This window comes from Artibeus jamaicensis, unplaced genomic scaffold (genome assembly GCF_021234435.1).
Source record: "Artibeus jamaicensis isolate MK-2021 breed Jamaican fruit bat unplaced genomic scaffold, CSHL_Jam_final contig_700, whole genome shotgun sequence".
Taxonomy (NCBI): Eukaryota; Metazoa; Chordata; class Mammalia; order Chiroptera; family Phyllostomidae; genus Artibeus; species Artibeus jamaicensis.
Window position 1 is genome coordinate 4,732,160 of NW_026521930.1, and position 25,684 is coordinate 4,757,843.

General features: G+C 44.2%; 1 pseudogene; it reads left to right on the forward strand.

Moving 5' to 3' along the window:
- Positions 1-10,498: 10,498 nt before the first annotated feature.
- Positions 10,499-10,883, forward strand: LOC119039336 (ubiquitin-60S ribosomal protein L40-like; annotated as a pseudogene).
- The last annotated feature ends 14,801 nt before the right edge of the window (positions 10,884-25,684 follow it).

A 25,684-nucleotide genomic window follows, 5' to 3' on the forward strand; every position in this document is an offset into this window, starting at 1 on the left:
CTTGCCTCACTAGAGCATGTCCCAGAGGGAGGAGGGAAATCTGGCATCACAAAGAATTCCTGATAAGCCTGTGAAATCTGCTCTGCTAAGAGCGCTTTCATTCATATGATAAGGCTCTGAGCAGGAAATGAGTATGTCTCCCAAAGTTTCTGCAAACCCCCTTTCCTGACAGACACTGACTCAGACTAAGCCCTCAGATTTCTTTGAAATGTTATCTACTGTTTGATCCTGGACACGCTGTATTCCTGTGTATTACAACCCAATAAAATCCCCTGGAGGAGGGGGGCTTGAGGTCTTTTTCCCCTGAGAAACTGGCCACTGTTCACGACCCTTCCCTTTTGAGGGATTGGCCACCTCTCCTCCCCAAGTAGATCATGTCTTAGTAATGTTTACTTTCATCGTGGCAGACGGGGGGTGGGGTGGGGGAACTTGCAGGAAAAGCCGCCACCACAACTACCAATTTCCTACAACCTATGCCCTACAACCATGCTCTATAGTCTCTCCAAGCTCATTTCTATCTGATTCCTTTTCCCTGGAATGTTCCTTTTCCATATGCTGGCAGGGCTGGTTTCTTCCCTTCATTCAAGTCTCTACTCAAATAAGACTGTCACCTCCTTAAAACCATTTAGCCACACTCCAGCTCCCACCTACTTACCTCACCATTGCTTGGCCTCCCCCACTGCCCTATTCTACATTCCTGACAATTTTTTCCTGGGATCAAATCCTAATAAAACAATTTGTATGCATCCTCCTCTCACAATTAGCCCCACCACCCAAACCTGCTCCTCATGTCTTCTCATCTCAGGAATTAAACCTCAGCTCATTCAATAAACCAAACAGAGACCCAGACCCATCCAACCCTCCTTCTCAATCTAACCCAACAGGCCCACTGGTTCTGACCACTGTAGTTTTTAGTCCACTTTTCTCCATCCCTGCTCCCAGTGCCCTCTCAGTCTGGCACCAGACCTGTTTCTGGTTTGTTGAAGCCTAATGGTCACAAGAATGTAAACATTCTGCAAACTGCTCTTTCTTAGTTCAAGCAACCAGAGCCATTGCAACATAGCACTTAAAATCTTCCACAAGATCAGGCCCATGAGATCACCTCCTTCCTCCCTCACTACAAGGATCAACACCAATGAGTCAGCTTACAGCTTACAGCATGGTTGCTATTGTTTGTATTTTATTGTAACAGATTCCTTTCCTGCTTGAGGAGAACCTACCAATCTACTCTAGTCAGGCACTGTGAGAGGCCCTGAGGGCAAGGAGATAAAAGGCACAGCTTCAGACCTCAAGAAGCTTATTGTTTAGGAAGAACATAGACATGCAAATACCAATACAATGGCCAAAGTGCCACTCAGACTAATTCCAGGGAATTCCTAGTGGGCCTGAATTATATCACATCCATCTTTAAATTCCTAGCACAAGGTAAACTCATAGTAGGCTCACAATAAATGAATGTATTTTTGCCTGGTGAGTCAAGAAGTATTATCAGAATTGACATTTCTACTGGGCTTTGAAAAATGAGAAAGAAGAAAAAGAGCTTGTCGGGCAGATGTCAGTATATGTGCAAAGACATAGGAAATGAAAGAACAGAGTGTTTAAAGAAAGAGAAAATTGCACAGGATATCTGGAGAGTAACATGCATAATGAAGAGTAGCTAAGATGGGCTAGGTCAAGTAGTGAAAACATGTAAGTACAAACTTCATGAGTGTGGACTGAACCTAATGCAAAAGGGAGCCATGGAAAGTCCATGAGCTCCACCACTGTGCAGAAACCCAGGGAAGCAAAACCGTCAGAATCTATACCAGCTAAATTACTTACAAAAAGCCCACCGATTATTCATATTATTTTAACCTCAGTACTTCCACCTTCTACGAAGGCACTGTTCTGTTGGTGCCAAATCTCATGGAACTGTCACCAAAGCTGACAGTCACTAAGTGAAGTCATCATTTGGCCAGCTCTACTGCAAATTGACAGGAAATGGGTTTTGCTCTCAGATCAAACCAAATCACAATACTCAACATTAGGAGAAAGCTCTGTGCTTGTGTATGTGTGCATTTATGGATACAAGTGACTGTGCTCTTGGGTCCATGTATGAGCCAAGGACGACCTGGGGGTACCTGAGTGCCTGTGAATGTGAATTTGCATGTGTGTGTCTTTGCCTGGGCAAGTCAATTTCTGATTATGTATGTGCTTATACATGATTATTTCATATATGTATGTGGAGATGTGCATGCATGTATGTGAGCATTTGTGTTTGTGTGTGCATGTGCCCATGTGCACATCCTCAGCCTGGCACTTTTTGCTATGCCGTAGCCTGCCTTTCCCTTCCTGCTGTGCGCCGCCCCCCCACCGCCATTGCTCACTGACACAGCCTGCACTCGTTAATGCCTGTCGCTGTGGGCCTCAATAGAGACTGTTAAATATCCCAACTGTTTATAGCTTAATATTTTTCATGTTAATGGCAGGCTAATTCACAGGGATTCAGGGCAGTATATAAAACACCTTCTGCTGACTGCTCATTTCATGCCAAGGAAGGACTTGGCAACCAGCAGCCCCTGCCCAGGGCCTCTTTGTCTCAGTCTGTGATGCCACACTGCCCCCAACTAGCAGCCAAACTGAGTGCACAGCAAACAGCAATATTTGCATTTCTCTGCTGAGTTGTGGCAGGAAAGGGAAGCTGGAGCTACACCCTGTGGGGCCAGTGTACTCAGCTCCGGAGGAACTATTTTAAAAGGAGATAGTACGAGGAAAGTATCTGGAAATCACCGAGATCAAATCATGTCCATGTTTTGCCTGGACACAATCCACAACCATGATCATAGTGAAAGGCGATTTAACAATAACCAGCAAAAAGTATACGCTTTTCACATAGGAAGCCTCCAACAATTCCTATTTATTGTCTGGGCTTTTAGTATACTATTTGCTGGCAATGTGCCAAGATTTACACAAGAATTTTTTCATTTAATCTTCAATAATAACTCTTAGGCAAATTGTCATGTCTCCATTTCACTGATAAAAAGCCTGGAGTTCAGAGTTTCAGTGATGCTGGCAATCGGGACCAGCCAGCTAGGAAGCAAGAAAATTAGCCCAGTCTGCTTACTCTAAGTCCCAAGCACGTCACTAATATTCCACACCACAAAGACTGCACCTCAGAGCCCAGATCAATCCCCTGTGTGTTTTGCATGGTTCACAAAGTGGTTTGTTTTTAGTTTTTATTAATTGTCAATATTTAACAAAAACTGGAAGATTACTTATAAAAGTCAAGAGTTCTGATCTTTCTTTTCAAATTGAATTATCTGGTGTCCCTGGGCCCTAAGACTGCTTGGTCATTATGGGCTGGAGCAGCCTCAGCTGCCTCTTCTAGATGGAGTACGTGTGCCCCGGTCTGCCACACTCCACACCCTATTACCACACACCCAGGTCTTACGTACCCAGCTCCTACCTATCCAGCTCTTTTACTTTTTTATAAGAGTGACCCAGTACCTGCCTACTATTCAGATTTTGTTTTGCTAAGGTAGTCTCCCTCCTTTTTCCTTTCTTTGGGGAGGAGCTAAGTCTTGGAAATGATTTCTATAGGTTCATATTTTTGGGCATTTGCTTACAGACTGTTCTGTGGTCAGGCCAAAGTTTTCAAAAGACAAAGGGTGCAAATCAGGAAGGCAGAGCGGTGGTGAGTAGATATTTGGAGTGCATAGAGGAGCGATTTATGTGGAAATATGCATTTAAACAATGTGTACTTAAGACTTATAACCATTCCAGCATTTAGACTGAAGAGCATATAAAGTCTCATGTACATATGTGCTATTCTACAGACCCAGATCATCTGGTGACTGGACTGAGGTTAAAATGGCTAACATTTGGGCACAGTTAGAAACATGAGAATCTTTTTTAACCTTTCACTCTGAAAATGGATAGAATCCTTTGGGGAAATCATCATGCCCTATGTGACCAAAAGTGGCCACCTCCCAGTCAAGGCAAAGCATCATTCCATGGCAAGATGATAAATTTCCTGAGCTTAACACTGGACAAGCATCTTAGAAGAAAAAAAAGGGGGCTTCTATGGTGGCATCTGAGAGTAAGAACACCTCCAGAGGTCTGTGGCTGAGAGACAGGGAATCCAAATGCCCATAGATCCTCACGGTAATTTCAGGAGCCGCTGCTCAGCCCAGAAACTGTTGTGGTGCAAAAAATATGCTTGCAATGATATCATTGATTCTCCAGTTCCTCAAGACAAGCCAGAAATCTGAATTTTATGTCCCCAAATTATTAAATCCTAACAAAGTCTTCCTTTGTTAGGAAGAGTCCTTTGAGGAGTCCTTTTGTAACCTTTGATCTGGAAGAAAATAATAATACCTCCCCACTATGTGCCAGGCATGAGCTAAGCTCACAGGACCTACTAATTTAAATGACTACCACTGCATAGCCCTCACTATGTGCCAGGCACTCCTCTAAGTGCTTTACGCATGTTAACTTATTCAACCTCCCTAGTAAACTGCAATAAGCACTGTTATTAGCATCCACTTTTGACATAACAGGAACCTGAGGCACAGAGAAGCTGCATCACATAGCTAGTGAGTGACAGAGCTGGGATTTGAACCCAAGAGCTCTGGGTCCAAATTCTGGCTCCCAATAACTCTGCTACACTGCACTAGTGAATTTTTGGAACATCCCTTTGTGGTTAGTCTATTATCATCACCATTTCATAGAAGAAAAAACCAAGGCCAGAGAGGGATAGCTATTTGCCCAAGGCCACAGGGGTCTGTCTGATAGTGATGCTGTGATCTTTCTGGAAAAAAAAAAAACCCAAGTCCTTGCAGGAGGCAAATAGGGGTTGGGGTCTGTTGGAGAAAACTGAGGGAAACCTTTTTTATGAGCTCAAATATCTTTTTTTTTCTAATAAGAAAAAGGCTACTCTATCTGTCAGACCATAAGCTGCAAACTTTGTGTTTACAAAACAAAAAGGGCAATTAAGTGAGACAAAATAACTCTTCTCTGACTGCTGTCAGTGGTCTTGCAGGTCTATGGGCTGAGGGCGGATTGACAGGACACATTACTTTGGGGAGAAGACTGACATTTCTCTGATGGAGCACTGAAGCATGAGGTCCAGTTTCTTAAAGTGCCCCTGCCCACTTTCTGGGCTGCAGGAGCCCCCAAGTAAAGGCACAGAGGAAAGGGCAGGTGTGGTGATGGCCATGTTCACAGTGGAGATGACCATCATGACCATGATGATGCCTTGACAACTGACACACCTTGTCAGTTGAGAGCTCACTATGTTCCAGGCACAGAGCGACATCACTGTCAGTAAGGTGGATCCCTTTGTGGTTGCTACCTGTCAGGTGCAGTATCTGTGAGAAATGCCTCAGTATCACAGAGATGGCTTTATTGCAGACTTAGAACCAGGGTCAGTAAGAGGAGACGAGATCTCCCATTCTTGTTGCCCCTAGACAGACGTGTTCTAAGGCCAGAGTACTCAGCTGGACCCTCTGTGGGAGTCTGTTCTAGGGAGAGATCCCACCCCACTATTATTATTCTCCCTTGTCATAGGGTGAGCATGAGAGCGCCTTGACAATAGGGAATAGAGGCTGGCATCGGGAATTCTGGAGTTCTCTGGAAAGGGCCCATGGAAAACTGTGTTTGGGCACAGCTCCTCCTGTTGGGAGAAGGAAGGAGGGAGCCACAAGGCCTATGAGAAAATGAGCTTGACCCAAGCCCCTCCCTCCATCTGTAAGAGGAGGGTCCCTGTGCCTTGTTAATGCCTTGTCCTGCATCCATTTTGGCCAATCTTCCCTGATTCTCGGTTACATCTCAGTTAACCCCAACCCCCGAATGGCTAAGGTTGAGTGAGCAACCTTCAGACCATAAGCCACTAAGGAGACAAAGCTTACCTCCCTGGCAGGAGCACCGCTTCTGCTCCTTTTACTTCATCCATAACTGGCCTCCAGTGCTTGGTTGGTTTGCTAATGACACATAAGATTCCCCAAGGAGGGGAACAACCTAAGACAGGCACCATCACGTGGAGGCCCCAGGGAAGGACTTGGGGGGCTACAGCAAAAGGGGGTGATGGACCCTCACCCCTCAGCTATAACATAGCCTGAGTCCTCATTCTGTCTGCAAGAAGTTTCCTAATCTCTTGGCTGCCTTACTACCCCTGCCTGACTTAAGCCTGAAACAATGCTGATGGTGGGTACCACCCTGTGCTGGAAAGGGTGGGTCCCCTAGGGCAATCAGGCCTAAGAAAGAATATGTAAAATCCTGTGAAACCTGCTTTGTTTAGAATGCTCTCAATTAAATAAGGGTCCAAGCAAGAAGTAAAGTTGTCCCTCAAAGTTTTATAGCTCTTTAGCTATCTGACCCTGACTCAGAATAGGCTCTCAGAGTTCTTTGTTATCTATTGTTTGATCTTTATTGCCTGACAATGATTAATGAGTTTTACCTGTATTCCTATGAAAAATTAACCTAATAAAAGCCCATTGAGGAAAAGGCTCTTGGCCCTTCTCCTTTGAGAGATTGGCCACCTTTCCTCCCCAAGCAGATTATATCTTGGTAGACTTATTCTCATCCGTGGTGGCAGGGGGGGGCCTGCAGGTGGAGTACCCCCACACTGGAGATGATCTTGGTGATGACAATGATGTTGATGATGACAGCATCGAAGGTGATGTTCTTCAGACATCTCACACACATTGTCCAAGGAAGGACTTGAGCTGGGAAAATGCCTGGCATCTGGTGTTTTATATTTTCTCAGTAAAACAGATAGTAAGGCTATCTTTGGTTAGTGGGGACACTTAGGACACAGATAGAGCTTAAGGACAGTTGAGTTGGGAGAGTGTAGGGAGCTGAGCGGGTACCAGAGTCCTTTCCTGGTTTCACTTTGGAGCCAGAGTCACTGAGGCAACCAGACATATTACCACTCCCTTGGAGCCATTCTCACATCTGCAGCTGATGTGGGTTAATGAGCCCTCTACCTTTGAAATGCTGCAAAAATTCATGGTGGCACTGAACTCTACCTAGTGAGGTCCCAGCCACCCCACTGTGTTGGATTCAGAGGCCAGGAAGCTAGATTCCTGCAACCCAATAAGATGACACTCAGGCCCCTAAGTTTGCCTTCTGGCATGGACACATCCAGATATGCTCTGTCTGGCTGAGCCCCAAAGCAGGCCCTACTGGCAATGGGATTGTTAAAGGGTACAGAGGACTATGGGAAAGCCAGTACTTCTAAATCATAACTGCAAATTCCGTGGTCGCCCTCCCTATTGGAAAGGAGTAGAGAAATGAATGAAAATTTTGTATCACTCCCAGCGTCCACTCCAAAGTGGGCACTGTAGGTCAGGGGTACAAAACAGAAGTCTCAAGACCTGAATTTGAATGTCTGCCTCTCATGACTTCCTGAATGGACTGGGCAAGTCACTTCCATCCAAACTTCACCTTCCATGTGCTTGAAATGGATAAGAGTCACAGCTCAGATAATCTTACAAGGTTGTGGTAAAGATCAAATGAGATCAAGGGTATGTGAGACCTTTGTGGGAGATCAAGGGTGTGTGAGGTGCAATGCTCTGTGATAATGCTGTTTGTCAATAGCTTGTCTGTTCTTTCTGACAGTGACTTAAGGAGAAGAGAAGGCACATCAAGAAATCCCCACCCAGAAATAGAGAACAGGCTGACCAGAGGGGAGGGAATTTCAGAGGAACAGGGGAAGGGTTTACAGGAACAAGTATAAAGGACACATGGACAAAAACTAGGGGGTATGAAAATGGGAGGGAGATGGGGAGGGCTTGGGGGTTGTCTGGGATGGGAGTAAAAGACGGAAAACTGTACTTGAACAACAACTAAATAAAAATGAAAAAAATGAAGCATCTGTTGTAAAAAAAAAAAAAGAACTCCCCACCCAGCAACCAAGCACAGTCTTGAAAATCCCTGTACCCATCCAACATAAAGTAGCACTCAGAGAAATATATGATAATGAGGAGGAGGAGGAGGCCAGTAATGAAAAGCAGGGGTGAGGGAACATAACTGTATCAGTTAAGATGTCTTCAGCAGCAGGTAATCACTCAAATGTCTTAAACAATGAGACAATTTATAAACTCAAGAAAGTGTATGTTCTAGTGGAAGAAGAGGATGGGCCAGGGTGTAATATGATCCGGGCTCAACAATGCCATCAAAAACAGTGTTTTCCATCATTCATTCTGCCATCCTCAGCATGTGTGGGCTTTGTGCTGCCTGCCCCCCTCATGACTTGTGATGGCATCAGAGGTTCTAAGTTTCACATCCAGTTCATTGTGGGAAAAGAATGGAGGAAATGGAGAAAACAATGTAGAGAAGAAATGGGGTCACTTCTTCCTGTATTTTCTCCCTTAAAAGGGAAAAAATCGCTCCCAAGAGGACCTACAAAACCTGCCTGTACATGTTTCATTGACCTGACCTGGACCCTTGCTCACTGTCTGCATATCTGTCTGCTTGAAACGGATCAACCACCTAGACTGATGGTACTGCCACCACCTGACTTGCAGTCCCTTTCTGGATGTACCCTAATGTCCAGCCCATCTGGCTTCCAGACATTGATTGTTGAGTGGTAGCCACAACCCTGGAAGTCAGCCAAAAGTAGGTTCATTTGCCCCACATAAGCCCCACTGATCCTGCCTCCTTCTCCTGACCAGCTGACCACTAGGCTACAAGAATACACAGGAAGACATTAGAACTAGAGACCCAACAAGATATTCTCCAGTTTCTCTTGGCATGTCAGGTGTACAATTTGAACAAGACTGACATTGTCCCTGTTTCCCAAGAAGTTTTCAGGTTAGAGAATGAAGTTGATATTTACCAAACAATTATGCAAATGATTGTTTGATTTCAACTATGACCAGTATGTAGAAAAAGTGGTAGAGGTTGCCATGAGAACATACAACTGGGTCTGGAAAATGTCCTTGATGAAATTATATTTAAACTGAACCATAAGTCAAGTAAGGCTGAGCCTAGTGAAGAGAAGGAAGAGGAGTGAGGTCAAAGAAGCTGCATGTGCAAAGTCCCTGAGACTGTAAAGAGAAGTCACAGACTTAGCAGCGCTATGAGCCAGGGGAAAAAGACGAAGCTGAGGGATAGATTTCAGTCAGTATATTCCAGAGATGGGAAGTCTTAAAATTTCTACATTTTATTTTATTCGCAATGAAACCTCTCTAAAGCAGCCAAAGCTGATTTTTTTAATCCTTTCTTCTCTATTTTCATACAATTCAAACTTCAAACAGCTATTCTCCACAGTGCCTCAGGGCACCTAACCTAGAGCACCCCTGAAACCCTGCCAATTACAGCAGAATGCTTATTAATTTCTCCAACGACTGGGATTTCCTGAGAAACAGGCCTGGTGCCTAAGGGGCCTGGGGGAGCTGGGGTGCAACTACAGCACACCCCACACACCCACACACCCCATGCTGCCTAAGTGACAGGTCCACTGATGCAGTCTCGTTGCTCCCCTAATAGTTAATGAGCAATGTCTAAATGTCTTTCCCATTTAAGGTGGGGGGGGGTGGTTTCTGCTAAAACACACACACATCTGCCACTCAAGCCCCCTCCAAACTCTGTCACGGGGTTGTGCCCCTCTGTCTGTTGATGCTATTTGAACACTGTCAACAGCACCAGCCAACTCCCACCCTGCTTGACTGCCTGGGTGACCTCCATTATTTATGACAGGGAGTGAAATTGATTGTGGTTGAAAGATCCACACTGGAAACAAGTGAACTCTTCAATTATTGCTGCACGAATAAATCTGTTTCCAGAGTTCCCCTGGGGAGCAGGCATCTAACCCCAGGTTCAAGGTAATAGATATTTCTAGATGACAAAGTACAGGTGACTCTATTAGAATGATTATCAAGTTTTAAGATTCCCAGGGTCAAGTGATTCTTCCTACTGCTCCTGGTCCCCCTATTTTAACAATGCTTTCCCGTGTGTGCTCCCAAAACCTTTCCCCTCTGCTGGGTGCATGACAGAGATATTTCTGTGCTGTGAGCTCTGGTCATCCCCAACCCTTTTTCACAGGAAATATGCACTGAGTGTTAATGGGGTTACAGCCCAGCTTGAACACCCTGAGATTAACAGTGCTCTGTATCTCAGCCAAGCTGAAATACTTCTTCCACAAAAAGCCACCAGTCAGGAAAATTTAATGATGACTTAACCCATTAAGACAACTTCTCCCAATCTTGGGTTTAATCTTATTTCCCTTCCTGATAGTACAGAGGCTTCCTGGGTAAGGAAGAGAGGAAGACAGTTCAGGGTGTTGGAGGCCAGTTGGGCACCAAGTGCTGAGCCAGCACATGCTCAAACATCCAATAATGGAGACAGGGGACCACAAGCCACATCTGGCCCACAAAAGTATTTTGTCCGGTATGCTCAATGTGTTTAGAAAATAAGAATTGGCAAATTTTAGATTTGGCAGTTTCCGGTTCCAGTGGTTTCCAGTTCCACTATCCTCTCTCTTCTCAGTGAGACAACAGAGCAGCCTCCCCAGCAGATGAGAGATGCAGGTCCCTGTGAGACCTGGACTGGAAAGACCATCACCCTTGAGGCTGAGCACAGTAACACCACTGAGAATATCAAAGCCAAAAATCCAAGACAAGAAGGGCATCCTGCCTGTCCAGCAGTGTCTGATTTTTGCAGACAAATAGCTTTGCACTTTCCCACACTACAACATTCAGAAAGAGTCCACCCTGTGTTTGGTGCTTTGTCTATGGGGTGGCATCAGTGAGCCCTCCCTCCACCCGCTTACCCACAAATACAACTGTGACAAGGTGATCTGCTGCAAGTGTTACACCTGACTACACCCCTGCGCTGTCAACTGCCACAAAAAGAAGTGCAGCCACACCAACAATCTCCACCCCAAGAAGAATATTAAATAAGGCCCCTCCACTACCTCCTTGCCCGGCAGGGCAGCCTTCTGCCTGAACCCGGTGACCCTGGATCCTCAACAAAGTTTCCCTTTCACTGACTGAAAAAAAAATAATAAATTTCACACACAGAATTTGGCTTTCTAAAATCTGTCTACATCACACCTGTATGTCCACATGGCCCCCAGTGGGCAAAGCCTAGGGTTGTGTCCCTCAAGTAAGTCTCTATCCCTGCCTGGCCCAGTTCATTACTTTAATTGCCTGGGCCCTGTATGCATTTGAATCTCTGGACCCTGACACTTTCCACATCTTCAAGTTGTCACCATGACCAAGATCTCCCCTTGGTAGCTAGGGCATGTGTTTTCCCAGCAGAAGACAGAGAAGACTGAGGTGAATCTATCTTGGCCTGTGTAGATCTCATGATAACTTTTGGCCTTATGGGACCAGGACAAATAAGGTCTGGTGCCGCTAAAATAGAATAGAATAGAATAGAATAGAATAGAATAGAATAGAATAGAATAGAATAGAATAGAATAGAATAGAATAGAATAGAATAGAATAGAAATACTAAAGTATCCTTACTTTTTATTATCATTGCAACATTTTATAATCTCTTCACAATTTTAGCCTCTTGTGTCACCCTAATGGCACCTATCTTATACACTGGTTTCAAACTGCTCGGGTAGAGAGACCAGAAGAAGAAAGTAAAGGAACTAAGTATGTGAGACTTTGGGTACCTGCCAGCCTGCTGTTGGGTTTAGGGAACTACGAAAGTTTTCTAGGGAGATAGAAGGATCAGATCTGTTGTTGTGATCCTCAGCCCTCAACTCAGAGGTGCTATCTTCACTGCTCACATTCAGAAACCTTAGCACTTTCTCATGGAAACTTGGTGTTTCACACTATGTCATATCCTGTACATATACAGAAATCTGTAGTTTCCAGCTGTCTCCAGGTGATCTTAATGTCTCATAACCAAAGGTTTCATTTGCATCTGTGTTTATCATCAATAGATTCAGCTAATAACCCTATTATACAAGACCACATGGTCTTATGGTTGTCTTTGTGTCCTGCCAGTCATCAATTTCAGGAGCAAGAATATGATGAAATCAGGTCAATTCACATTTCAGAAATAAATCCACCATGACACCACATATAGGATTTATGTGCAAAACTTAAATTAACTAACAAGGCATAGACAAAGCTGTAATTACTACCTATCATTTTTCTAGCCACCTTTTTTCAACATATCCAGTCAGTTTGCTCCTTTCCAGATCACATGTTCTCTAGCGAGACCAGCCACTGTGGCTCCTCCCAGCTGGACCAAGGACTCATGCAAAGGGCAACGTGAGCTAAACAGAATTGGAAACAATTCTGTCCAGGGAGGGGCATTTCCTGATATGTAGTGCCATCCTGAGCCAATCAAATCCTCTCTTCTGAGCAGGTTGATGCTGAAGAAGCAGAAAGGAAACATCACCAGACCTCAAACTGCCACCTCAAGGGCACAGTCCTACTTTGCCTGTTCAAGATGAATCCTGTCACACAGCTCACCATAATGATAGACGGAATCCAAGAGAACATGCAGCCCAACAAGAGATTCCCCTCATTAATTTTTCCCTTAATTGGCCAGGATGTGCCAGTTGTGCCACATAGAGAACCTAGGCTTCCCTCACTCTTGGTGCCCTGAGCCCTTACCTGCTTGTCTAGCAGTGGGTTTGCTCTTTCCCCAGATTCCTTCTTTGCAAATATCCTTGAGAATCTCCAAAATTTCAGTCACTTGCCCACACATCAGTCTTGCTCCTACTCTCTACCTGCTAATGAAGCAGGACTCCAATAGGCCCTGGAACTCAGATTCTGCAACTCCTGACCCTGTAGCATCCCATGGAGGCTCTGTGTGGCCCTGATGTATCAAGAGCCACTGCTCCTGCCATCAGGATGGAGGAAGAAAAGTGCCAACTTCACCAGTGAGACCATTAGCCCAACCCATATCTTACAGTTTAAGCCTTAGGAGCCACTTCACCAGTGGGAGGTTCCTACTAAACTCCCTGAAATGTATGACATTTGTACAAGTTACATATATTTATGCAAGTGAAGCTGGATATACAGATTGAGAGGAGATCATTCTCTCCCATCAAATATAGTCAAGGAGGATTCTACAGGAATGGCCCAAATTAGGAGCACAAAATTCAGCTCTTAATAAAGCAACTTTTTTCACATATCACACACACACACACACACTCATTGCATTATTTCTCCAAAGATAGGCCATGACTTGCAGCAACATGTATGTAAAGATGGCCACAAGCCATCCAGTGCTCCAAGAACAAGCAGGCCTTCTGGAAATTTGTTTTTGTGATTTAATAAGCTGTCAGCATTGTAGTGATGCCAGGTTCAAGCCTGTCATGTTCTCCAGTTTTCTAGAAGGGAGTCACCTGCCCAGCAGCTCTCAGAATGGCCCAAGCCAATGGCAGCCTTTACTGTACTCATGTATAGCAGAGGGCCTTTGTCAGGCCCTCTTCTAGGCATAGTAATGGCCACTGGTGGTCACCTTAAGCCTTCGGGCACTGAAGCCACCTTGCAAGGACAGTGGAAAGAGAATGGTCCTCTTCTATGTCTCGCTCTTGGTCATCTATATTCCTAAGAAGACCTGGTTGGGCCCACAGCTTCACAAAGTTGTACATTAACAAAGTTCTTTACTGCCTTCCCCTGTCTCTGTACTAGGACTTCAAAAATAGTTTAAAAGGCCAGGAGAGGGAAAGATGTCATACCCCATCCCTACACTGTGATAAGCCCAAATCTCCAACTTGAACCCACAAGTACCCATCAATATCACCGCCAGCACCAACGAGTTACCTGTCTCCAAACAAAGAAATGCACAACCCAGGGCACCATGAAATGGACTTCTAAAATAGGGAGAAATCAGCATGATGTTCTTTTTTGCTCCCGTATTGATTTGGCTAAAATATATATAGCATATGCATTACATATTCATATTGTATGGCTTTCTCTCCAAACCAAGAAATTCCCACCCCAGCTCCTACCCTGCTAGCCAAGGGTAGATGATTCAGTTTTTCTAATGCCTCACTCCCCTTTCCCTCTCCCAAATTTCTTATGAAAGCACAAACATCTGAGTGTTCTTAATGATATTTAAGGGATTTGTTCTGCCCTAGAATTGGGTTCTGTCTCCTTGTTCAAGGCTGATGTTTCTCTTTTTCAATCTTTTTACCACATTTCAACAAATACCAATTTTCTACCTCATGACAGCCTTGTCAGAGTGCTTCTTGTGATACTAACTAGTTGTGTGACTATGGGCACATTACTTAGCTATTCTGTGCTAATTACTCCTGTGTAAAATGGGAGTAAAAATAGCAACTGTAGCAGAAGGTAGTTATGAGTATTTAACACATTATTAGAACAATGTCCAGCACACCTAGGGGCACTTATAAGTGTGTTTATCATCTTGCCCTTTAGAAGCTCCCATTCAAGCGAGGTGGAGGCAGGGAGACAAAGAATACACATAGAGCCTGAGGAGGCACTCCCAACTGGCTGGGGCAGAGGGGCAGACAGGAAGAGGGCACAGGGGGAGGAATGACAGATCCAGGAAGGAATTCCTTCAACAGTGACACCAAATTAGATCCTTAAATATGCATAGGAATTAGTCAGGAGGCACATCTAGCAAGTGAGTTCCTGGCAGAGAGGACAGCCTGTGCAGAAGCAGAGGCAAAAAAGGCATGGTCAATTTTATGTGTCACTCCAACTGGCCACAGTGTACCCAAATTAAATATCACTTCTATGTGTGTCTGTGAGGGTGTTTCTGGCTGACATTAGCATTTGAACCAGGCAACTCAGGAGACTAGACGGCCCTCTCCATGTAGATGGGCATCATCCAATCCACTGAAGGTTGAATGTAACAAAAAGAGGAAGAATGAGGAATTTGCCCCTTTTTTCCTGCCTGAGTGTTATCTTGGGGCATTTCATCTTCTGCCCTCAGACTGAGCTTTACACCATCTGTTCTCCTGGTTCTCAGGTCTTCAGACTTGGGCTGAATTACACCACCAGGTTTCCTGGGTCTCCAGCTTGCAGACAACAAGCATATCATTAAACTTTTTGGCCTCCATAATCATGTGAACCAACTTCTCATAACAGATTGACATAGATATAGACACAGACCCTGATACAGATACAAATATAGATCTCCTATTGGTTCTGTTCTTTTGGAGAACCCAGCTAGAATTACAAAGTACAGCCTAGCAGGAGAAATGCACCCTGAAGGGAGTATTCTATGAAGCTCCTATGGGGGCCAGATTGTGAAGGTCTTTGTGCACCATGCTGCACAATTTAGCTCTTACCCTGAGGCTAAGAGCAGCAATTGGAGAGACTTGAGCTGGGCAGTGACCTGGTCAGGCATGCATCTTACTTAGAAAGTTCACTCTGTCTACAGTACAAAGAGTTTGGAAGAAGGGAGTAGGGAGACAGGGAGGCATCATGATGGACTGGGTCCTGGGTGGAGGTGAAAAGGGCTGAGTGATGCAGAGGTGGAGTCATGGACCAGCTTTCAGACCTTAGCCATGTTAGGGTGCTGGCATTGTTGACTCTTCAGAAAATATTCCCTTGTAATTTCTCTCCAGGGGTCAGAAACACTGGTGCAGGGGCTGTCGTACATGTGAAAACAGAGGTTCAAAATTCCTGCATGTGACTATAAACAAATCAATGTTTGCTTTACAGGTGGGGAAACTGAGGCATGGACTGATAAAGCAACTTGTCTGAGGTCACACAGTTGGTGAGTGGAGGTGCCAGGGAAAATGCCTGGTATTCAGTTACTAATCAAGAATCAGTGCTGTTTAACACATTTCACCATCTTTAATCCCAATGACATCTCATGACCATCCCATGAGGCCTCAACAGTATTTCCATGTTATATGTTGAAAACCTGAGGCAATGAGCACTAGGCATCTTAGTGTGGAGAAGCAAATCATAATATTCAGGATTACAGCTAGCATTCACCATTGAGCTCACTGTGACAGGCAGGATGCTATCCCTGACACCCTCCAGAAAGGAAACCAAGGACAAAGGATAAGTCACTCACTGAGGCCACACAGCAAGTGCCAAAGATGAAATCTGAACCCAGGCCATTGGAACCCGGGCCCACCCTCCTCATAGCTCTGCTGGTCTGGCATTCACTTTGTGGTGGGAACAGCTGGGTATGAAGGCTGACTCCATTCCCTGCTCACATTTTTCAGCTGTGCACATCTAGGATTTCCATTATCAACTTCACTGGCATGTGTTTGGGCAAACAGCCCAAGTGGTTGGCTTTAGGCACCAAGCACTTCCCTGGAAGACCTTGAAAAACATTCAGCATTTAAATCAGAGAGCTACCAATGCCAACTCAGTAACTACCTGACTAGCTTATAGATAAAGACAAGAATTTAAAGTTAAAGGGCTCATGTGTCTTATATTCAAATATGGAACCTTGACACCCAGACATCAACAGGATTTGCTCTGGACCACCCCCAGGCCCATGCACCCTCCTTAAGCTCCTTGTTTTTATCAGCTCTGAACTCATGGCAAGCCCATTTCATTAATCTGTCAACACAACACCGTGCCATAATTAACTTGTTAGAGTGGGGTGGAAGTCATTCGGGTCGTTAACCAATATTTCTGGTTTTCTCCTTCAAAGGACAAAGCACATTGAACTTCCCCAACATTTTTTAACTTAAATGGGGCCATGTGACTTCCTTTGTCCAATGGGATGTGAGAAGAAGTGACTTGTGACTTAAAGCTCCATGAGTTGGCCTGGATGCCAGAGTGACAAGGACATGGAGCCAAGACGCATCTTGACCCTGAGGGACACATGATATGAACACGAAATCACCCCTTGTCATTGTAATTCTCTGAGGGTTTGTGGTGGCTTGTGATGGCAGCTCAATCTAGCCTGTCCTGATGGATACAAAGGTGTGCTAAGAAAACACAAGAAGATCCTGCCTTCAGGGTAATCATAGTCCAGTGGGTAGAAAACTCAGTTTTCAAACAACAGTGACCACATCTGACCTCAGAGGATCTGTCTCAGTCACTATCCTCTCCTGTACAAAAGTGCTCATCATGTAACACATACTCCATGGGGAACTGAATGGAGGGGACATAAATGTGTGACTCAATTCTCTAAAGAGAACAAGCTCTCTCTAAGCATTTCCTGAAAGCCCTGTCATAAGGATGCACAGCCATTTGGAAAATTCATGTTCTCTAGCCCAGTGATAGGGTCCCATTTATCCCTGAGTCAGGAATCGCCCTGTAGGCAGCTGTGTAAACTCCAAGGTAAATGGATTATCGATTTGCAATCTCTTAAACATACACATACACACAGTCTCCTTCAGAATCATGGCTTCCAGTCTCTTTGCCACCAACACCTTCTTATTCATTTTCTCCTCAGACTCATGTTTGGAAAGACATTTTCTCCAAAACAATTGGTATACAGGTAATAGCTCCTTTTTTTCAATGTCATTACAAATTTATAACCCACAATCCTTAGTCGCCAACTCATCTTTATTTTACTCTGTGTCAGTGGTTGGCAAACTTAGCATACTTAGAAGCACTTTTGGGTACCATCCCCAGAGATTCTGACTCGTTACAACTGAGCTGGTGCCTGGGAATCTGTATTTCAGCAAAACTACCCAAACTAATCCAGTGCTGGTAGTCAGTGAGTCACATGGAAGGAATGCTGATTTTAATGCTTTGTCAAAAAGGCATTGTATGTTCCCAATTCCAGTGGCCAACTCTCCTCAGCCCCACTGCCAAGACAGCATTCAGATCCCCATCATCTCTCCATATCACCACCACCCAGGCTCCTAACTGGCACCTTGTCTTTGGCTCCCCAACCCCAGTCCACCTCCACATCCAACATGTCATCCCGGCTGAAAACCTTATTGCCAACAATAAGCATCTACTGAGCACTTACTGAATAAGCAGGCATGGTGCGAAGCACTTTACATTTGATACCCTGTTTGATCTCCACAAAATCTCTGTGATGCAAGGTTTATGTTTAGTCTTACCTTACAGAAAAGGAAACTAAGAAGCAGGTAGTTGAAGTAGTAAGCCTTCCCTTGAAGTTTATGGAGCCCCAGACAAGAAGGGAGCATGGGTCTGGGCTAACATTTCTCTCCTCTCCCTCCCTCCAAGTTTTGACTTCCCAGGGAGGAGTCTGCAACCTGGTCCCAGAGCCCTTGGCAGCTTCCTGCCTGGATCCTCCTTCCTCCACGCACAGAACCTGCTCCTCTGTTTCAAACCAAGCTTTGACTCATCAGTTCTGAAGCATGACATGCTCTCTCACCCTCACTTGGCCTTTTAAGCTTCAGTTTGTATGTTTTATACATCCTCCTCTTTCTTTTTCACCTGTACAACTTCTAATTACTTAAAGCTCACATCAAAGGTCCTCCTTAAAGCTCCCCCCTAATCTCACTGCCCCCTCTCCAGAGCAGGATTTCACCCCTTCCTGTGACCACCATCACATGAAACCCACCATCACAGTGATGTATTGATGAGCCTGACACTGTCTCCAGCCACGGAACCAGCAAGGTTCAGGCCTGGAACATTCAGTGCTGAATAAAGAATCTTACAAGAATCATGACAAACCTTATGGCTGTTTCCAAAAATCCAAATATCTTTCAAGAGATAAAAACCTATCTTGCATAGGAAATACAAAGCATGTGGACCCCAAATAGAAAAAGAGGTTCATTATCAGCAAAATAATTGGAATAACCCAAACCATCATCAAGAAGGCGATCAGTCAACCAAACTAAGGATGTAGGATATAATAAAATACTATGAAGGTGTTTAAAAAATAAAGCACACGAGAAAATGGTAAATGAAAGCAGCATATTACAGATCAGAAGAGAATGACATTTAAAACTGTATACCTAAAATATATATTAAGTATAGGTATACTCATAAAAGAACACTTAATGTTAAATGTACCAAAATATTAACTTTCATTCACCCCCGCCAAGCAGAAGGAACATTTGTTCATGTCCTGCTTTAATGAATTGTTACATTATTTTATATTAAAATATTCATTTTTATGAAAATATATGTTTTTTCAAGAAAGTGGCACAAAGTTGGAAAGGTCCTGATAGGGCCAGGTCTGCTGAAAGGTTCTCAGCCTCCCATGGTGAACACTCTGGAAAGGCCACCATCAGTTGGCCTCAGTCCTAGAGGGTCTCCCAGAGCTCAGCAGCCCTGCTGTCCACTGTCTCCATGGAAAGCCACATTGCCTCCCACACCTCCCTTTACCTGTTTGAGAAGTCTTGAGTCTGCATATATCCCAGCTCCTGGTCCCTTGTCAGAGGACATGGTCCCCAAAAGTGTAGCTTCAGTCTCAGAAGCAACACCAGCCTTGGGTGAGGAAGGAATACCAGAAGCACAGGCTTCAGGGCAATAGAGAAGGAGGACAAAAATATCACTTTCTCAGAAGAAAGGAAGAAAGCAATGATTTATGAAGTACCTGATTTGTCTCTAGGTCCCTTTTAAATTCAACATCACATCTGACCCCTCCAAAAAACCTACAGACAGACTAATTATTGATAGCTCCACTTTATAGATATGGACACTGAGGCTCAGAAAGGTTAAGTAATTTGCCAAAGGGTATTGAGCTGGGGTGAAAGAGAGTGAACACTGAAACCTAGTCATTCGACAAAGATTCATTAAGGTCCTTGAATGTGCTGTGCATTGCATGTGCAGTGTTAATAAACAGACAAGTTCCCTGAGCATACAGACCTCACAGTCTATTTAACGCCAAAATTGAAATGTGTTCCCGCAGCATCACCCAGTTAGAGGACACAGATGAACACCAATCCTAGGACATCAGCTGTTCAGTATTGAGAAAGGTGATCCCATTCTCACCTCTGAAATAGTCTCAGAAGGAAATGCAGTCTCTTATGTGTCAGGACAGAAAATGCAGCCCTTCAAGGCAAAGGCTCTCGGAAAGTTGAAGATGAATTCTTGGCAAATATAAAGGGGGAGTTGTCTTGTCAATTAGCTTTCATACATGGTATTGCTCAGAAACAATGAAGACAAAAATCCATCAGACTCCAGAAGGAGGACCCTCAGGGGCTGTCCGTGGTGAAACCCCCAGGCCTCCACATGACCTCTCACTTAGCTCTGACTTCCTTCAGCCTTCCCCTGCTCATACCCCTCCCCTTAATCCAAATAACTTCCTGATGGATCATGACCAACAGCTAAGGAAGCCACCAGCACTGACCATTGCCTAACCTGTCAGACAGTACCCCAGGCTTCAGAGCCATGGCCCAGAGCATTACTAGTCCCCCTCCCCTCCACCCCTGCCAATCTGTCTTTTCTTGGGTGAGCATTACTTAGAAAGGTACTCTTGACTCCTCTGAAGATATGAGCAATATGATAACTACAGATTCCTCTGTGGAGAAACAATAAAAAATAAATAAGATTAGGTGAAAAACAGAGGCTGAGTATACTTTCAGGCCTAAGAAAGTTCCAATCTTACAGAGAGCTGAGCTGGGGTCATGGGCTGGCCATATAGGCCTGTGCCCCCATAATCCTAGTCACCCCCCTCTGCACATGCTTTGTGTTGTTCCTGACCCTCCTACAGTGAGAAACTCAAAGCAAGAAGGATAGTGTAAGCCTGGTGCTGTTTAAACTTTTTAAATTATAATGTATACTAAGATAACACATTTGGATCACAACCCAATACATACAAACACATGTTTGCCAATGCACACACACAACATATTTTTTACGGGGACAAAAGTTTTGCAGAGCCACTCTTTACTGTTTACAATGCACTCTGATATTGTCTGATATCTGACCATGACTCATGAACCTGACTTCGTGACCCAGGTAGAGCATGGCCCTCAGACTGAAAAACATTTCCTCCTGGGTAAAAACATTAACTTACTCATTGTGGGGAGCTAAGTACATGACTTAGCTAAGCCTCAATCTCCTCATATGCAGAGTTTAAAATATACTGTTTATGTACCATATAATGTTGTGAGAATTAAAGGAGATAATGCATATAAAACAGCAAATGCTATGCCTGACATAAGTGGTCAATAAATCTAAGCTCTCATAATTATTACTTTATTCACCAACAGTAATCTCACTAATGTAGAGTCACATGAGACCATGCATTCCCATAAGGCATGTTTATGTTATTACAAACAGAATGACATCATTGTTATTGTCTGATATTGATCTTGCACTCAATCAAAAACTTTTAAATTCTTTTAAAGCATGGACTGGTCTTTCACCAACTCTCTCACATCCATTAAGTGATTTCTTACAGGTATATTAGTCTGATGTCATCACAATGGTTTTGGTGCCTCATTTCATCTTAAAACACAGGTTGGTCCACCAGGTGGCAGAACTCATCAGTGCATTCCATGGAAATTGTTCAAGGGAACCTGCACCCTCTCCTCACCCAAAAAACTGAACAATCATAATTCCTTCCTTCCAGAGAACAACTAAACTGTAGTTTGCCGAGAACTTACAATAATTTTATAAAGACCAGAAAGACATCATTTTCCCCTTTACAAATGAGAAAAATTTCACTTAGCATAGTTCATTACACTTGCAAAAGGAACCCTGCTAATTAAAGGCACAGCTGGATGAATAGGTACATCTCCTAAATAACAAACTGTTATCTTGACAACCCTGCATCTCTGCCCAGGGCTTCTGAAGTCAAGTCTAGGAGAGACAAAGACAAGTATGTGAGTGACTTACAAATGACTGGTAATCTTAGTCAAATGGGAGTGTTTCTTGGGCTGCCCAAGAACACTGTCTTATTCTGTCCAGAATAAGTACAACATAGCTGCATTCATAGTCAATCACCTTTTTTTGCCTCCCCAAGGGCCCAGGTATCCATTATCCTCTTACCCATTGTAGGTGGTCCCTGACCTTCCAGTCAATACAGCTTAGAGAAATCTATATTAGACCCTCAGAGAAGAGAAAGGAAGAAAACATTTGAGATGGAGTAGAGGATGGGGTGGGATGGAGGAGGGCAAAGTTTGAAAAATTGGTACTACTGTAATAGAATAAATAAATAAATAAAAATTAAAAAAAACATCTAAGACTGACTGTGCAAAGGCAATACCATAATTCTTAGGAGCCTGAGATGAGCTTTGGAGCAAATGCTAGATTTGACTCTTAGCTCTTGTTTCTACCTAAGTATATGACCCTGAGCTAGTTAGTAACCTCTCTCAGCCTTCACAACCATATCCATGAAGAATAAATAAGGACTTCCGCCAAGATGGAGGTATAGGTGGATGTGCCGTGCCTTCTCACACAACCAAGTTTAGGGACAACTAAATATTAGCATCAGAAAACACAACCAGAACACGGAAAATTGAACTTTTCGGAAGTCTGTTAACAACAAATTCTTCAGCCCGACCGGTAAGGGGCGAAACCGGCGGCTGGTGAGGGGTTGCACAGGAGGACTCCATCGGACAGACCCGGGCGCAGAATCCAGACGCGCGAATCCAGACGCACGGGTTCCAAACGCAGGATTGGACCTAGTGAGCGACCGAGCAACCCACCAGGTGAGCAACTGCAGAGGAGACAGTGGGGAAGCAGTGCTGCGTGTTGACTGCGGTTGCCTATTTGCGCGCGAGCGGGAGTGGGCGGTTGGACCGGCCACGGCAGTAGAGGGAGCCGCCATTTCCCCCGCTCTGACCACGCCTCCACATACAGCGTCACAGCCCAGCGACCTGGGAGTCCAAGGCGCCGCTTCTCCCACTTAAAGGGCCAGAACAGACCAAAAATGTCGCAGGAAGACCTCAAAGCCCCAGAGATAAATCTAAGCGACGAAGAAATAGCAAAACTCTCAGACGCACAGTTTAAAACACTGGTCATCGGGATCCTCACAGATCTGGTTGATTATAGCCACAAATTAGAGAAACATATGAAGGCTAAACTAATGGAAATGAATGGAATTCCACAGGAAACCCATAGCGATGAAAAGGAAACTGGGACTCAAATCAATGGAATGGTCCAGAAGAAAGCAAATAATGGCCAAACAGAAAAGAGTCAAGGAGCAAGAATTCAAAGAAATGAGGAGAGTCTTAGGAACCTCCAGGACATCTTTAAACGCTCCAATATCCGAATTATAGGGGTACCAGAAGGGGGAAAGGCACAGCCACCAGTGGAAAACTTATTTGAACAAATAATAAAAGAAAATTTCCCCAATCTGGCAAAGGAAATAGACTTCCAAGAAATCCAAGAAGCTCAGAGAGTACCAAAAAAAGTTGGACTCAAGAAGAAACATACCAAGGCACATCATAATTACATTAGCCAAAATTAAAATGAAGGAGAGAATCCTAGAAGCAGCAAGAGCTAAGGGGACAATCACCTACAAAGGAGTCCCCATCAGACTGTCAGCAGATTTCTCAAAAGAGACCTTACAGGCAAGAAGGGGCTGGAAAGAAATATTCCAAGTCATGAAATCTAAAGACCTACAACCAAGATTGCTCTATCCAGCAAAACTTTCATTTAGAATGGAAGGACAGATAAGGTGCTTCTCAGATAAGATCAAATTCAAGGAGTTCATCATCACCAAGCCCTTATTATATGAAATGTTAAAGGGACTTATCTAAGAAAAAGAAGTTAAAGAAACATGAACAGTGAAAGAACAACAAGCTCACAGTTATTAACAACCACACCTAAAACGAAAGCAAACTAAAAGGACAGCTAGATCAGGAGTGGAAACATAGAAATGAAGATCTCAAGGAGGGTTAGCAACAGGGGAGTGGGAGGAGGAGATGGGGGGAGAAGGTACAGAAAATAAGTAGCATAGACAGTAGATAGAAAATAGATGGGGGGGCAAGAATAGCATGGGAAATATAGAACCTAAAGGACTTGAGACACATGGACATAAAGTAAAGGGGGGTAATGGTGGGGATGGGGGGGCAGGGTGGAGGGGAATGAAGGGGGGAACAGAACAACTGTAAGAGCATAATCAATTTAAAAAAATAAAAAATAAAAAAAAGAAAAGAAAAAAAAGAATAAATAATAGTACTATGTCAGAGAGTACTGTTCTTTTTTTAATTTTTGCTTGTTTATTCTACTACAACTGTCCCAACTTTTCACCTTTGCCCTCCTCTGCCCAGCCCACCCCCCTGCTCCCACAGTCAGTCCCCGCACCACACCATTGTCCATGTCCATGGGTCATTCATACATGTTCTTTGACTAATTCCTTCCCCTCCTTCCAGCCATTCCTTGTCATCTCCTTTCCTCTGGCAGGTGTCAGACTGTTCCCTGTTTCCATGTCTCTGATTCTGTTTTGCTCTAGTTTATTTTGTTCATTAGATTCCTCTTATAAGTGATACCATATGGTATTTTTCTTTCACCAACTGGCTTATTATTTATTGTTGAGGGGATTAGATGTTATCAAATATACCCAACTCTTATCTTAGGATAAGTACCCCAGAAACAGAGCCTGAGATGGGCTTTTGAGATGGGGACAGCTCTCCAGAGAACTAGAGTGATTGGTAATAGAATAAGAAGGAGGAGAGAAAAGCAAATATATGCTCTCAATCCAAAACTGCCTTTAGCCAGATCCCAGTGGAGCACTGGAGTAAAAAATGAACCACAGAGTTAGTCCCAAATTGAGGCAAGGGGGCCAGCTTGGGTTAGTCAGTTGTTGGCTACTGGCTACCTATGTGGCAGGGGCAGTTTTAATGGCTCCTATTCAACCAGGTGAGTTGGCTCTCATTTAGCCAAGTGAGATGGGTCCTATTCAGCCAAGAAAGCATCTGTGACCTGTTAGCAGCCAGCCCCCACAGTAGCTGGAGTTTGGGGGCACAGATAGTGAAGGTACCCATAACAACTACTATAATACGGAGCCTGCAAATACGTGTCCATCTAATGGTACTTGTAATTATTTTAATTGTCCTCACAGTTTTCAGGTCGAGCCAGTTTCACATCCTATAGCAAAAACCATTTCACATCGTAGGCATATGTTTTTGGCCCCAAGACCTGAATCAGTAAAGACCAGGTCTGCAGTGATAACATAACGGCAGGAAGAAAGTCTCCGTCCTCTGATGTGGAAACTGAATGCCTTCAATTGCCCAACACCAGAAGCCTCAGGAAACCCCAGCGGGATGTTTTGACACAGGCTTCAGACAGCTGCCTCCCACTGTAAAGACAAACTGTGTAAAGGAAAGGCGAGGTTTAGGAAGTCAAAATGACAGGACAGATCAATTTGACAAGCTTAATGTGTAAAGCTGGGTATGCAGAGTGACAATACTGAAATGATGGTTTTTCCAAGTGAATTCCCTTTGCCCTTCTGGGGCCACAAGAAACTGAGGTGTTTTCCCAGAGCCACTAGGAAAAAGCCTGTACCATCGTGCCTATCCCATCTGAGGCCCAGGCTTCAGCAGAGCCAGCAGCTGCAAATGTAGGGCTGCCGCAGGCAGGCAAGGAGAAAAGAGCCCAGCTTCATGCCCTCCACTGTCTGTGTCCAATCATCTAGCATGCCTGTGCCGGTGACTCCTGCACTTAAGGCCCAGTTACAACCTTTCTAAGGAACTCCAACCTCAAATACTCAAGAGCTGACTTAACCTCTGCACTCGAATATCTCATAGGCATCTTAAAGTCTGCATGACCAGGTAGAACTTTTGACGCCCCTCCCCCGCTTATTCCGCTCACAATTTTCCTCAGCTCTGTATAGTGAAACTCAATTTTCTCAATTGCTCAGGCCAAAAACAACATACTCATCTCCCTCATTTTCATGGATCGCGTATATCTAATCTGTCAGCAGATTCCACTTGCTCTACCTGCAAAATACACCCAGAACCGAA